Source organism: Crinia signifera, chromosome 2 (assembly GCF_055691185.1).
Source record: "Crinia signifera chromosome 2, ASM5569118v1, whole genome shotgun sequence".
In the NCBI taxonomy this organism is placed as follows: domain Eukaryota; kingdom Metazoa; phylum Chordata; class Amphibia; order Anura; family Myobatrachidae; genus Crinia; species Crinia signifera.
In genome coordinates, this window is record NC_139218.1 from 15,328,421 (window position 1) to 15,343,487 (window position 15,067).

Consider the following 15,067-nt stretch of genomic DNA (forward strand, 5'->3'; position numbering starts at 1 on the left):
AGGGAGAAGGAGATGAGGTGATGGTCAGAAAGAGGAAAAGCTGAGATAGTGTAGTTAGTAAGGGAACAAGAGCGAGAGAAGACGAGATCGAGGGAGTGTCCTTGGATGTGGGTGGGAGAGGTAGTCCACTGAGATAGGCCAAGAGAGGAGCAGAGAGAGAGGAGTTTGGAGGTGCCAGGATCAGCGGGGTTATCCAAGGGGATGTTAAAGTCACCAAGAATGACAGATGGCAGGTCAGAGGAGAGGAAGTGTGGAAGCCAGGCGGCGAAGTTGTCAAGAAATTGGGAGATAGGGCCAGGGGGGCGATAGATTGCAGCGACACGGAGGTGGTAGGGGTAGTATAGACGGATAGAGTGAGACTCAAAGGAGGAGAAAAGGAGAGAGGGTTCAGGGTGAATGACACTGTGGGTGCATGAGGCTGAGAGGAGAAAACCCACACCGCCACCTTGGCGACCGTCAGGCCTGGGAGTGTGAGAGAAAGAGAGGCCACCGTGGGAGAGAGCAGCTGGAGAGACAGAATCAGAGGTGGAGAGCCAGGTCTCGGTGATAGCAAGGAGGTGGAATGCTCTAGAGATGAATAGGTCATGGATGGCAGGGAGTTTGTTGCAGATGGATCTGGCGTTCCATAGTGCACAGGAAAGAGGGGGGGTGGGTTGTGTATTTATGTGGATAAGGTTTTTGGGATTGCAGAAGCGAGGGGGGGTCATTGGGAGGGTGGGGGTGCGGGGGCGAGTGGTCAGGATAGGTATGGGATGGGAGGGGGGAGGAGCAGTTGGAGAAAGTGAAGTTGAGAGATTAACAGCCATGAGGAACCGAAGGTGAGAGGGTAGGTTAGTGAAAGCAGACAGAGGGATTTGGGAGGACAGACAGCGTCTGTAGTAGATTGGTAGAAAACAAAGTGAGAGAGAAGGTAACAGGCAAGGAACTACTGTCAGAGAGGAGACCAGTGGGTAAAATCAGGTTGATTGAGTAATCCAATTAAGTATGAAACAACAACAAGTGAGAAGATGAAGGGAACAGAGAAGGTCAGAAGTGAGGCAAATGTGAGCAGGCGTGAAGAGGGAAACAGTGTGCAATAAATGTGTGGCAAAGATAAGAGAAAATAATAGTGAATGAGTAAAAATGACATACAATGTTGGAAAAATATAGATACAATTAATTTAAATGTCAAAATTGAGCAACAGGTTACAATAGGATAGAAAGAAGATGAATCTATTACAATAAAACAGAATATGAAAATTTAGACTGTGTTCAAACTCACCTTTTTCAGTATTCGAACTCACCTGCTTCAGTTTCCAACTCACTTAAGTAGACAAGTATAATAAAAATGAACCATAGATAAGTACCACATGGCCCAACAAGTCTGCTCATATAATACACAGTGAGCCAAGAGCACATGGGGAGAACAGAGGAGCGCTGAGTGCAGAATCAGGGGGGGGGGGGGGGGGGCTATGAGTGTAATGCAGACCTGCACCCTTGAGCAGCAAGGAGAAGCTTGAGGATAGAGAGTCCAGCAAGTGAGAGCTTACAATCTAGATGCATCACCAGCGGCGGCTCCTACCTCAGTGACACCCACCGCCGCTCCCGGTCCCCTCCACTGCTGGTCCACGCCACAGTCCCAGGACTGGCGTATAGTCCTCGGTACTGAGCATGCCTGCAGATTGTTTCGGCAGCAGCGCATAGAAGCTTAATCACAGTTCCGGCGCTTGAACACTGCAGATGACAGGTACTGACGCATGTGCAGTATCCGCATCGCTACTGCACGTTCGCATACCCCAGATTCTGTGGGCTGCAGCCAAAAGCAGCCCCTAGAGGCATCCCAGAGGGAGGAACACCTCCCATTGGGACGGTCTTGGGTGACTGGCAGGTCAGACTTCCAATAGGAAGTCACTTCCAGTCACAGGAAGGGAGTGGCAGCTATGTACAGCGTGATGGGAATTTATCTGCTTTAGGAAGATGTAATAATGAGGCTCTAAAGGCGGGGACCTAAATTTGACGAAGAGATATTCTGTATCCAGACTCCGCCCCCTCCTCTTCACAGCACAGTAGACTCTGGCATCATGCCAAAGCCCTACTGAGCATGTGCAGATCTCAGGAAACATGGCGGCTGCATTCCTGCTGCGCATGCACAGTCCCGTGTGCTGAGCGGGGGAGAGAAAGGCAGCTGTAGTATGGCCACACCCCTCCTGTTGGCCACGCCCCTTTTTAACCATGGCCTGGCAGGTGCTTCCAGCAGCCCTGGTTGTATTTAGAATGTCATAAGCTTTCCAACGACATGTCACAATGCATGAAAACAACAGAAATAGCATGGACCCTTATGACAGCACCATTAAGGGGTCATCTGATTAACCCCATCTTCAAGCTTAGATCATCCCTTACGATAAGGTAACATAGAATGTGACAGCAGATGAGAACCACTTGGTTCAATATGCCTATCCCAAGCATGTTTAAATTGTACTACTGTATTTGTCTCTACCACCTCTGATGGGAGGCTATTCCACTTATCTACTACTCTTTCTGTGAAGTAATTCTTCCTCACATTTCCTCAAATTTCTCCTGAAGGTAGTGTGCAAAGTTTGGAGACTATTAAAGTGTTTGAGAGTATTCGGTGGGACATTCTGTATAAGGAACTCCACCCACACAGCTGGGAAGCCTGAGCAACTTCCTCATTCATTTTATCTATATTTTTTGCTGGAACCTCAGAGCTTGTGCGACAACGGCAGAGGCAGCATCTCAGTCACCGTCCTCCTCGCATCTCACGTTCTGCACCTAATACGCCGATCACAAATCAGTAAGTTGTTTATTTATAACACTTTACATTTGCTGGCAGTGATGAACTGGTTTGTGAACCAGGAACACCAGTTGTATCTAAACGACAATGTTAGACAGTTACTTATTGCTTAGGGTTGAGCTCGTTCCTAGAGAGCTCTAATTATTGTTATCACTTTAATAGTTGTGCAAATACAAAGTTAATCTATAGATGAAAGAAACTACACAGATGCATATTTCTGAGGCATTTTAATTATCAAAAACGGACACCACCAATTGTGTGTGTGTGTGCTGGGATGGAGGAGAGGATGCAGAGGACAGGCACCACCAGGAGTACATGTGTGTGTGGGGGGGGAGGGGGATGCAGAAAACAGGCACTACTAAGAGAGTGTGTGTGTGGCGGCAGAAGATGGGCACCACCAGGAGTGTATATAGGAGGGTGGAAGGGGGGGGGGGGGGGGGGCAGAAAATGAACACCACCAGGATTGTGTTTGCAGGGACGGTGATGCAGAAGTGGGGATGTGTGTGTGTGTGGAGGGGGGGGGGGGGGGGGATGCAAAAGACAGGCACCACCAGGAGTGTGGGTGTGGGTGGGGAGGGGGATGCAGAAGACAGGCACCACCAGGAGTGTGTGTGGGGGGTGTAGAAGACGGGCACCACCAGGAGTGTTGGTGTTTGTTTGTTTGTGTGTGTGGGTTGTAGAAGACAGGCACCACCATGAGTGCATGTGTACATGATCAAGTGTGTGTGTGTGTGTGCGGGGGGGGGGGGGGGGGGGGGGGCGGACATTAACAGCATTATGGACCCTTAGGCAAAGCAGTGCAGTGGGGCCACTACCTACGCAACCACTCACAGGAATAAAAATGTATATGATCAATACAGTGAAGCTTATTTATGTAACTGCAACAAGATCAGTATACATACCCTCCAACATTTGAGGGGAAGAATTCGGTACACATTTGGAAAGGGGGCGTGAACCACTGGAAAAGGGGGCGTGGCCAAGACTCCTTTCCTGTGGCTCCCAGCTGGCATGGGACTACAAGCCCCAGCAAGGCATGCCAGTCACACTCTAGTAGACTAGAGAGCTGCAGCCTGTGACCCACATCACACAATAATACATCACTGCAAACAATTCACACTGCAGTCATATAACTATGTCCCATATGCTGCTATTACACACACTACCGCCTCCCCGTATACACCTACAGCCCTGTGCATCATCTGTGGCCCACATAGCTTACACTTTCTAGACACTCCATATAATATCAGCATATCCAGTCAGGCACTGGTGAGCACAGTAAGAAGCCCATGGTTCCAGGAATGATTCATTTTAATAGACTAGAAGTCACCCAGCGGTAACTTTGCTCCTGAGCGTGCAGAGGTGTCTATAGCTGAATCAGGCGGCGGCACAGGATTAGAGCGCTGGGAGGGGGCGGCGGCAGCACACACAGGTCACCCACAGTGTCCGACGCTGCCTGGGCTGGCCACCGCAGTCGCACCCCTCACTCAGGCAGATTTGAGCCTTTCCCATGAGTGCGCACTGCGCAGGGTGCACGGTGCCGGCGCGTGACGTAATGACGCATGGCACCGGCCAGCGCATTGCACTCTTGGGAACGGATGAGGGGGAGGAGAGGGGAGAGCTCAGGCGGCAGCACAGTCGGTCCAGGCAGCACAGGGAGCCGGGGCCAGGAGGAAGTTGATATGCAGCGCACAATGTGAGTCTGACCGCTGAAATGTCATAAAATGCGGTACATTCGGTACAACTTAAATTTGCCGGTACAGACTGTTAAAGAACGGTACTGTACCGGCAAATTCGGTACAGTTGGAGGGTATGCAGTATAACCATCCTGTGCAGCAGAGATTAGTCCACATAAATCATGGGACAATATAACAAGACTAGAAGTTGAAAAACAAGAAATTCAGCCGGAGAGCTGGGCAGGGGACACAGAGGCAGCGTGCGGGGGGACGCCGGTGAACCAGCGAGTTCCCCAGCATCCCCCGCCCAGCTCTCCCCCTGCAGCTCCCCAGCGTACCTCGCCCGCTGACCCTGCCCGCATCTCCCACTGCAGCTCCCCGGGAGTTGCATGTGATAAATCGCATGCGATTTATCGTATGTAAAACTTGGCACATCAAGTGCCTAATCATGTGGACAAGTCGGGCTAATGTATGGGGGCCCTTAGGCGCTAGCATCTTGAAGGGGTCTGCCTATCACAAAATGAAGGATGTGTATGAGGAATATACTGTACTTGTGTACAGTGGATTAACAGGTGGAATATACAGGGCAATGTTGTCACAATAGTCCTGTTCCTTCAGATAATTAATGGTTGCTCAGTGCCTACTACCAAAGTTCTATGAACGTCTATTTCACAATCCAAGTTACAGGCTCAAACTTTCCCTCTACCAAGGTACTGTGTAGTGCAGCTGTACTTCCTGTCTGACTAGATTACGTATTACACTCCGTGTTCCGCACAGCACAAGCAGTGACATGAAACATTCTGTTTACAAAGAAGTTTACAATTGACACTCCGGTGATAGAAAGGAGAGATGGCAGAAATGAGCTAATGGCTTTTTGTATACAGCTGCCATCAAAATGAACCATCGCCATAATCATCGCGTCATCAGAGTTTATATAGAAGACTCTGCAAGTCCTGCAGCGCTGCGCAGTCATGGAATACAATTCAGCGCCTATTTATTATTATTTATTTACAGTGTCTTATGCCCCTTTCCCACTGCAGCTAAAAAACGGTAAATTGCCGATTTTCAGCGCAATTTACCGTTTTAAGGCTGCAGTGGGAAAGTGCCAGAGTTGAAATACCGTTTAAAGCTAAATGGTATTTCAACCCGTTTTTAAAGCAGAGTCCTATACGTTAAAATAACGTTTAAGAGGCAGTGGGAATGCAGCATTAGAGGCAGTGGGAATGCAGCATTAGAGGCAGTGGGAATGCAGCATTAGAGGCAGTGGGAATGCCTCTTAAACGTTATTTAGCCTCCAGGCAGTCCCAGTGCCTGATGAGACCTAGTAGTTCTCACTTTGTGCATGTGTAATGAGTGCACGTGCATAATAATGAGCCGCTCATTACATATGCGCATATGTAATGAGCGGCTCATTATTATGCACGTGCACTCATTACATATGTGCAAAGTGAGAACTGCTAGTTCTCATCAGGCACTGGGACTGCCTGTACCCCGCATGGACCCTGCATGGACTCCCGCTGCCTCCCCACTGCCCTGCATCCCCATGCAGGTAAGTACAAGGGGAGGGGAGGTGGGGGCACAGGGCAGGTACGGGGGGGTTAGGCACTCTTTACACTTGGGGGGGGGGGGGGAGGGATTAGGCACTCTTTGTCTTGGTGGTGTCTTATATAGCGTATATAGCGTAGAAGATTCCATTACAGTTTCTTATATAGCGCAGCAGATTCCGTTGCGCTTTACAATAGTAGACAGTAATAAAACAAACTGGGAAACAACAGACAGACTTGGAGGTAGGAGGGCCCTGCTGCAAGCTTACAAACTATAGGGATATAGGAGGGAAACACTAGGATAGGCACCAGTAGTAACATAGCTTGGAGGTCCAGAAGGGAAGCTATATAATACATAAGTGCCTCAGAGGGTTATGCGTGTAGAACTTAAATATGATAGGCTTGCCTGAAGAGGTTAGTTTTCAGGGAACACTTGAAAGTTTGGAGGCTAGTGGAGAGTCTTATTGTGCGTGGAAGGGCATTCCATAGGATGGGAGCAGCCCGATGAAAGTCCTGTAATAGTGAATGGGAGCTGGTGATCTGTGCAGGAGAGACGCAGATCTTCTGCAGAGCGGAGTGGTCGAAATGGGAGATATTTTGTGATAAGTAAGGAGATATAAGCTGGTGCAGTATGGTTATAGCTTAATATGCGAGTAGATGGGTTTTATATTGAATACAGTAAAATACAGGCAACCAATGGAGGGACTGGTAGAGAGGATCAGCAGACGATGAGCGTCTTGCTAGGAAGATCAGCCTAGCAGCAGCAGCATGTAAAATGGATTTTAGTGGTGAGAGTCTGTTCTTTGAAAGACCAATTAGGAGACCATTTGCAATAATCAATGTGGGATATAATTAGTGCATGGATAAGAGATTTAGTAGTGTCTTGTGTGAGATACAGTCATATTTTGGATATGTTTTTTAGATGCATGTAACATGATTTGGAGACAGATTTAATGTGGGGAAGAAAGGACAGTTCAGAGTCGAGGATGACCCCTAAGCAACAAGCTTGTGGGGTAGGGTGGATTGTCGAGTTGTCAACAGCGATGGAGATGTCAGGATGGTAACTGTTCTTAGTTGGCGGGAATATAAGTAATTCCATTTTGGAAATATTGAGTTTGAGGTGGCGAGAAGACATCCAAGATGCGATGGCAGAGAGGCATTCAGAGACTCGGCCCAAAACCACTGGTGACAACTCTGGGGTTGATAGATAGATTTGAGTATCATCTGCACATAAATGATACTGAAATCCGAAAGAGCTGATGAGTTTGCCAAGAGAGAAGGTATAGATTGAAAAAAAGCAGAGGACCTGAGGCCCCATACACACCAGAAAGATCAGGATCGTCTAACGATCGGCTAACGATTTTACGTGCACTTCCCTGGAGCGCTCTCCCGCGGCCTACTCACGATGTGCTAACGATCGTGTTTCTTTTGCAAACGATGTACTTACGATGTAGATACGATACGACGTCGCTCCCGACGGTCGTACGACCATCGGATGTGCGGATCGTGAGTGCATCGTGTGTGCACTGGCCATGGTCGTTTATGACATGTAATTAAACAACCCGGATCGGATGGATGGTCGCGACGACGTAAGCGCACACAATGTGCTAACGATGTGCATAAAATCAGCACACAATCAGCGGTCGGATCGGCTGATTCTGCTGCAGGAGGCAAAATCTCCAATGCGACATGCGACGTGCCGGGAGCGCGCATCCAATCGCAAACGACCAGGATCGTGAGTAAAATACAAACGATTGTGCACCAATTCAGGCACAACCATTGTTACAACCGTCGAAATTTGCCCTAATCGTGCCCTAATCGTTCTGGTGTGTACCAGGCCTTAGACTGAGCCTTGCGGAACTCCGACTGACAGAGGTAATGAAGAGAAAATAGAGTCAGAGAAGCGAACACTGAAAGAGCGATCAGATAGGTAAGATGTGAACCAGGAAAGGGCTGTATCATTAAGACCTAGGGAGTGTAGTGTTTGTATGAGAAGAGTATGATCCACAGTGTCAAACGCAGCAGAAAGATCGGTACTCTTTACCTATCACGGCGCCCATCGTGGGGATCGCGGGCATCGCGGTCAGTACATTAACGGCCGCGACGCGATGCCCGCGATCCCCACGATTTCCCATAGGGTTCAATGTTAAATTTAGTGCTGCCCGCGATTTTACATTCAATGCTTCAATGGCCGCGATTTGGCCATAGGAATCAATGTTAAATGGGCCACAGAGCCCAAATAGGCACAATTAACACTTAAATGTCCCCCCAAATTTGTAACGCCACCCCACGATCCACGCCAACCGGAAGCGTGGCGAGCGCAGCGAGCCCGCGAGGGGCGGCGGTACGCGTCCTGCGACCTTTTCATACCCCCACTATCCACGTCAGCGTGGAGTTGAGAATAGAATAGTGTGGCGAGTGCAGCGATCCACCGAGCCCGAAGCGTGGCGAGCGCAGCAAGCCCCGCGAGGGGACGTGGATACCTGTGAAGCCCGCGTAGGGCCACGTTTACCTGTGAAGGTATCCGCGTGCGCTCGCCACGCTTCGGGCTCGGTGGCTCGCTGCGCTCGCCACACTATTCTATTCTCAACTCCACACCGACGTGGATAGTGGGGGTATGAAAAGGTCGGAGGACGCGTACCGCCGCCCCTCGCGGGCTCGCTGCGCTCGCCACGCTTCGGGTTGGCGTGGATCATGGGGTGGCGTTACAAATTTGGGAGGACATTTAAGTGTTAATTGTGCCTATTTGGGCTCTGTGGCCCATTTAACATTGATTCCTATGGCCAAATCGCGGCCATTGAAGCATTGAATGTAAAATCGCGGGCAGCACTAAATTTAACATTGAACCCTATGGGAAATCGTGGGGATCGCGGGCATCGCGTCGCGGCCGTTAATGTACTGGCCGCGATGCCCGCGATCCCCACGATTTCTTTACCCGCGACACCCGCGATGGAGATCGTGGGCGCCGTGATAGGTAAAGAGTACCGAAAGATCTATAAGATTAAGTAGTGAGTAATGGCCTTTAGACTTGGTAGTTACCAGTTCATTCACCACTTTAGTCAGTGTTGTCTCAGTGAAGTGTTGGGAACGAAAGTCTGACTGAAGCGGGTCTAATAGGGTGTTAGAGTTCAGAAAGTGTGTGAGGTGAGAGTAGACAAGTCTCTCCAGTAGCTTGGAGGGGCATGGGAGCTGAGAGATAGGATGATAGTTAGAGAGAGAGTTAGGGTCAGAATTGTGTTTTTTCAAAATGGGAGTAATCGCTGCATGTTTGAGCAGAGACGGAAAAGTACCAGTAGCAAGAGAGAGATTGCAGATATTAGTTAAGGTTGGGACAAGCACCAGAGACAGAGTTTTAATGACTTGTGCAGGTATAGGGTCAAGAGGCGAGGTAGTAGAGTAGGAGGATAAGAAGAGTGCGGATACTTCCTTTTCATTTGTAGGCTCAAATGAAGAGAACATGCCAGAGGGTTCAGGTGGGGAAGAAAGTGGGTTAGAGGTTGTGGAAGACAGGGGCAAACGCAGGATTTTCAGAAGGGGGTTTCCAGAGGGGTGGAGCAAAGCACGGAAATTGACACTTAGGTGACCCAGTATATGCTTTGATGTCCCGCGGGAGGTAGGGGGGTATTATATCAACCGCTCAGCATGTATTGCCTGGATCAGTAATTTCCACTAATTACCCCTTTACTGCACAGATGGTGGGAGATGAAGTGGGAGAAGGGGGCATTGGGCTGAATGAAGGGGCCCTGATACATAACTTCCAGGGTGGTAGAGGATGTTTAATATGCAGAGGAGGGGTGTATAGTGGAGTGGGCTTATTATTCATAATTTTCTGGTGGGAGGACAACTTGCTTGACTGCAGATATCTCCAGTTCCCGGAAATAGATTTCTTAGATTTTAATGGAAGTAAAAACTAGAGAATCCCACCTACCAAATGGTATTGGGGACTAGGGGATCAGAGTTCAGGAGGCAGAGCAATCTACCAACGAGTATATAAAACTACATACCAGGTGTGTGGAGCTGGAGCAGTAACCAGCTGCTGGAAGGCTGATATCTCTGGTTCTGGGAACAGTAGTGACAAGTTACTAGTGTCCATCAAAGGGGGAGAGTCCCAGCTTTTGGAATATATCCTCAGAAAAACTCTATGTCAGACAGAACCTGAAATATCTGACTGGGAAGAGCAATTAACAGGCTTGGATGAGGACCACTGCTTTGAAGTCAGATATCTCCGGTTGCCAAGGTCCGATTTTAAAAATTCTTGTACTCATGGAAAGAGGGGACTCTCAGCTTTCAGCCTAGGGCCCTTAGACTCCTGGGGGGGTTTCTGGGTACTCGGAAACCCCCCCTGCGTGCGCTACTGGAAGAGCATACCATTTCATCTCGGATGTTATCAATCTTGTCCATAAAGTAGAAGGCAAGTTCTTGTGCACTGATGGTAGCCGGAGGGAGAGAGAGGGAGGGTACAGAAGTGACTTAAATGTGTTAAAAAGTCGCTTAGGGTTGGTGGCATGAGAAGAGATAAGAGATTGGAAGTATGTTTGTTTGGCCTATGTAAATTAAATACTATTCTAATGTACATGACGCATATCCCCCCCCCCCCCCAAGCCTCTCTACTCAGCTGCATATTTATAATGGGTGTAGGTGAGGGAAACGGGGGCTGCAACACAAATTTCAAATAGGAGAGCCTCACCCACTGCCAGTGAGTCAGTTTGGAATGGAAGTTGAAGGCAGTGGGTGTCTCCCCTATTTGAATTTTAAACTGTGCTTCAGTAAAACATCAAGCAGGATAACAAGAGTATATAAAGAATCAGGTCTCCCTGAAGGGAAAACTGTGGAACACCTGTAACGAACCAGGAGCTGGCGGATGAATCTCCAGGATAGCTGACACAAACCCAGCAGAGCCTTAAGCTGTGTACACACGGGGGCGATTTCAGCATATATCACCGGCAATATGGTTGATGAGCGACCATATTGCCAGAGATTGGAGTGTGCACTGGCGATAAATCACCTGGTGCGCGCTCCCGTTTTTAGCCCCCTTATGATCGCTGGTCGCAGGAACATGCTCCTGCGACCATCTGATTCCCCCTGCAGCTCCCCCGGCAGAGGTTCCCTTTCATCAGCGACCATCTCTGGTCGCTGATGAAAAGGAGACACTGAGCAATATATCGCCCCCGTGTGTACACAGCTTTAGTGGAGCAGAGAGGAGGCAGGCTAGACAGCTAATGGAAGCTGGCTGCATGCACATGGAAATCAGCCTGGAACATAAGACACCAGATGGAACAAACTGACCAGACTGCTGGAAGCAGTAAAGCCACCCATACACGGTCCGTTCGTCGGCGGTCCGTTTTGTACTTTGAGATGCGCGCTCCCGCGCATCTCATCCTACGGTACAAAAAGTATGTGCTGCACATACTTTTTGTACTTGCTTTACATCGCATCGCATTGCATGCACAAGGCATGCAATGTGATGTGTACTATATACAGATGGAGCCACTGCCATCTATCTCTATAATAGGATTAAGTGAGTAATTGGATTACTCTGCTAATCCCCTACTCTATTGTTCTATGTATTGTATTGCAGCTGAGAACAATAGGATAGCCATGGCTAGCCATGCTGAGCTATGGCCTAAGGAAGATAGATGAGATGGGCTCCTACTGTAAGTACAAAACGGATCCGTTAAACGGACTGTGTATGGGGACCTTAAGCAAGAAGCTGGAAACTGAACTAGCAGGCGGAAGCTATAACTGGCATCAGGGACTGGGTCTGCAGTGAGTATAAAGGGAGCAAGCACCAATCAGCACTGCTGGAAAGGCACAAGCCTCTGGAAGCACAGATTACCTCCAGGTGAGCTGCCCAGACCAGGTAATGAGCTAATTAGGCAACAGCCTTGTGTGCAGAACAACACAAAGGATTGAGCTGCAATAGCAAAGACTCACCACTGGAGGCCACCAGAGAATCCCACACCAGAATCATAAGTATCCTGGAATGCTCACAGAAAATGACATGAAAATATTAAACAGAAGTTGCCGACTTTTGAGCTGCCCTCTCCGGGAGAGGGCAGCCAGCTCTGTCAGGCAGGGGGCGGGACCATTTCCATGACTGGAACAAGAGGCGGTCCGGGGGCGTGGCCACACAGATGATGCCCTGCTGGGGGCATGTCTACAGCGTCACGGCATTGTAGCCCCGCCCCCCGCCGTGCAATGCCGGTATTTCAGTCATTGCACTGCGGGGGGCGGGGCTAATATCCCGCGATCGCTGCATTTTACCTGCGGACCCCCCCGCCAAGGGACACATCGCGGGAGCTGGGGGGGATATGCGGGAGGATCGCCACCCTTTCCGGGGGACCGGGAGGGGGACCCGATTTCCGGGACCCTCCCGGCCATTCCGGGAGGGTAGGCAACCCTGAACAGAACTCCTGAGTCGATGGTTGATTTCAAATACCGGTGGACGTTCTGTGAGTACAGCTGGGCAGCCCACCGCTCTCTGCCTGGCTATCACTGCTTACAATTCTACCCAGCTGGTGGTGGCTGTCCCCGTTATCACGAGCAGCAATGGTAAGGGCCTTTAATGGCAACAGCTGCAAGGATCTATCAAGAACAAATACTTGGTCTAGTCAAAGCACAGCAGATACCATACAGTTGCTGTTTGGAGGAGAGGATTTTTGTAACACCATTGATAATAACAGTTGCAAAGTCCAGCAATGCCAATAATTCAAAAAGTTTAATTAGAAAAGATTACTGTCAACAGATCGGTACTGAGTGGAGATAACTCATACTTACCGACTTTTGAGCTGCTCTTTCCGGGAGAGGGCAGCCAGCACTGTTAGGCAGGGGGGCGGGGCCATTTCCAGGAGTGAAAAAGAGGCAGTGCGGGGCCACATACATGCTGTCCTGTTGGGGGGGCGTGCCTACAGTGCTGAGTCATTTTAGCCTCGCCCCCCGCCGTGCAATGCCGGTATTTCAGGCATTGCACTGCGACCCCCGCCGAGGGACAGATCCTGGGAGATGGGGGGATATGCGGGAGGATTGCCACCTTTTTGGGACCCTCCCGGCCATTCCGCGAGGGTAGGCAACCCTTAGATAACTTTATTAATTGTACAACCCTTAGATAACTTTATTAATAGTACAATTACATTACTCTACCAGTAAACTGTCAATAGAGGACACCCTACGTCTCTGCCTTCAAGCATTTCTAACATTAAAAATTATAGCAATGAAGGTATAAATTATAGATTATTATTCTAATTTTTCTAATTACTTGATTGGATTTGTTTGGGTCCTTGTTCCACCAGCAATTAAGGAGTTAGTAGAGTACTGTTATTATTTTAAAATTCTTTTTGAGGTCTGAATCGTCACAGTTCGATGCTTCTAAATCCTTTCATTTCACTTTATGTCTTGTCTACTTATGAGTGTATCGTTATATTGTGAAAACATAAATGTGTGGATATATAAGTATTAATGAGAATCAATTAAAGTGATATTTTACTTAACTCAGAGTACTTACATACTGTATGTGCAAGTGAAAATATACCCCAGGACTTTTTCTAATGAGTGCCCCAAAAAAGAGTCTTCTGTTCTACTTGTAAAATCTTTTTTCTGTCTCTGGGAGTACCACCAACCACTGCTACAATTTCAGGGTGATGAGACCTGTCACACCCATTCTTCAAAGATAGATGGTTACTATCTGAAATCCAAACCCCAAAAATAACTAACAATTCAGGACCATTTGGGGTAGAAATCCTGTGTGGAACAAAAGTGTTTTTGTCTATATTTACCATACTGGCCTACTTTTGAAAACTAGTTTCAGGGAGATTATAGTTGCTAATAGAATTTTGCACAGTGCCCCATTGAGGGGACGTGTCATGCACCACCCAAAGGGCGTGTCTAGTTCCATATATGTAGAGATCGTGAAAAGAGATTGTGAATGTGTCACCTAGAAGCGTGGGTGTACACTGCTACATCTGAGAGGAATCCCCAAAGCAGTTAGTAAGAGCTACTATACTTGGTAATGTGCTGGGAAATGGTGCTGATGATTCAATGTAAATGTATCTATCTCTCATTCCTTTTCCACCAAAAATGTAAGAGTGTAATGTGGGTTAGGTGACATGAGGGAGATTGCTACACTAATGAGGGAAAGAGGGAGATTGCTGCTACTGTATGTCAGGCAGTCTCCTGCAGAATGCAGGAGGGGAGGTAACTATGCTGTAACAGTGTAATGTGGGCTAGGTGACATGGGGGAGATTGCTAGACTAATGAGGGAAAGAGGGAGATTGCTGCTATGTCAGGGAGTCGCCTGCAGAATGCAGGAGGGTAGGTAACTATGATGTAACAGTGTAATGTGGGCCAGGTGACATGAGGGAGATTGCTAGACTAATGAGGGAGAGAGGGAGATAGCTGCTATGTCAGGGAGTCTCCTGCAGAATGCAGGAGGGCAGGTAACTATGATGTAACAGTGTAATGTGGGCTAGGTGACATGAGGGAGATTGCTAGACTAATGAGGGAGAGAGGGAGATTGCTGCTATGTCAGGGAGTCTCCTGCAGAATGCAGGAGGGGAGGTAACTATGATGTAACAGTGTTGTGGGCCAGGTGACATGAGGGAGATTGCTAGACTAATGAGGGAGAGAGGGAGATTGCTGCTATGTCAGGGAGTCTCCTGCAGAATGCAGGAGGGGAGGTAACTATGATGTAACAGTGTTGTGGGCCAGGTGACATGAGGGAGATTGCTAGACTAATGAGGGAGAGAGGGAGATTGCTGCTATGTCAGGGAGTCTCCTGCAGAATGCAGGAGGGGAGGTAACTTTGAGGTAACAGTGTAATGTGGGCCAGGTGACATGAGGGAGATTGCTAGAGTAATGAGGGAGAGAGGGAGATGACTGCTATGTCAGGGAGTCTCCTGCAGAATGTAAGAGGGGAGGTAACTATGTTGTAACAGTGTAATGTGGGCTAGGTGACATGATGGAGATTGCTAGACTAATGAGGGAGAGAGGGAGATAGCTGCTATTTTAGGGAGTCTCCCGCAGAATGCAGAAGGTTAGTAATGTGGGCTAGGTGACATGAGGGA

At 48.6% G+C, this 15,067-nt stretch overlaps 1 protein-coding gene across 1 annotated transcript in view; it reads left to right on the forward strand.

The window, feature by feature from the left end:
* Positions 1 to 2,757: 2,757 nt before the first annotated feature.
* The window catches only part of CD86 (CD86 molecule), a 68,626-nt gene continuing 56,316 nt past the window's right edge, over positions 2,758 to 15,067 (forward strand). Inside the window, exon 1 of the mRNA XM_083170935.1 lies at positions 2,758 to 2,791. The gene's annotated coding sequence lies outside the window, so the exon portion shown is untranslated. The remainder of the gene's footprint in view (positions 2,792 to 15,067) is intronic.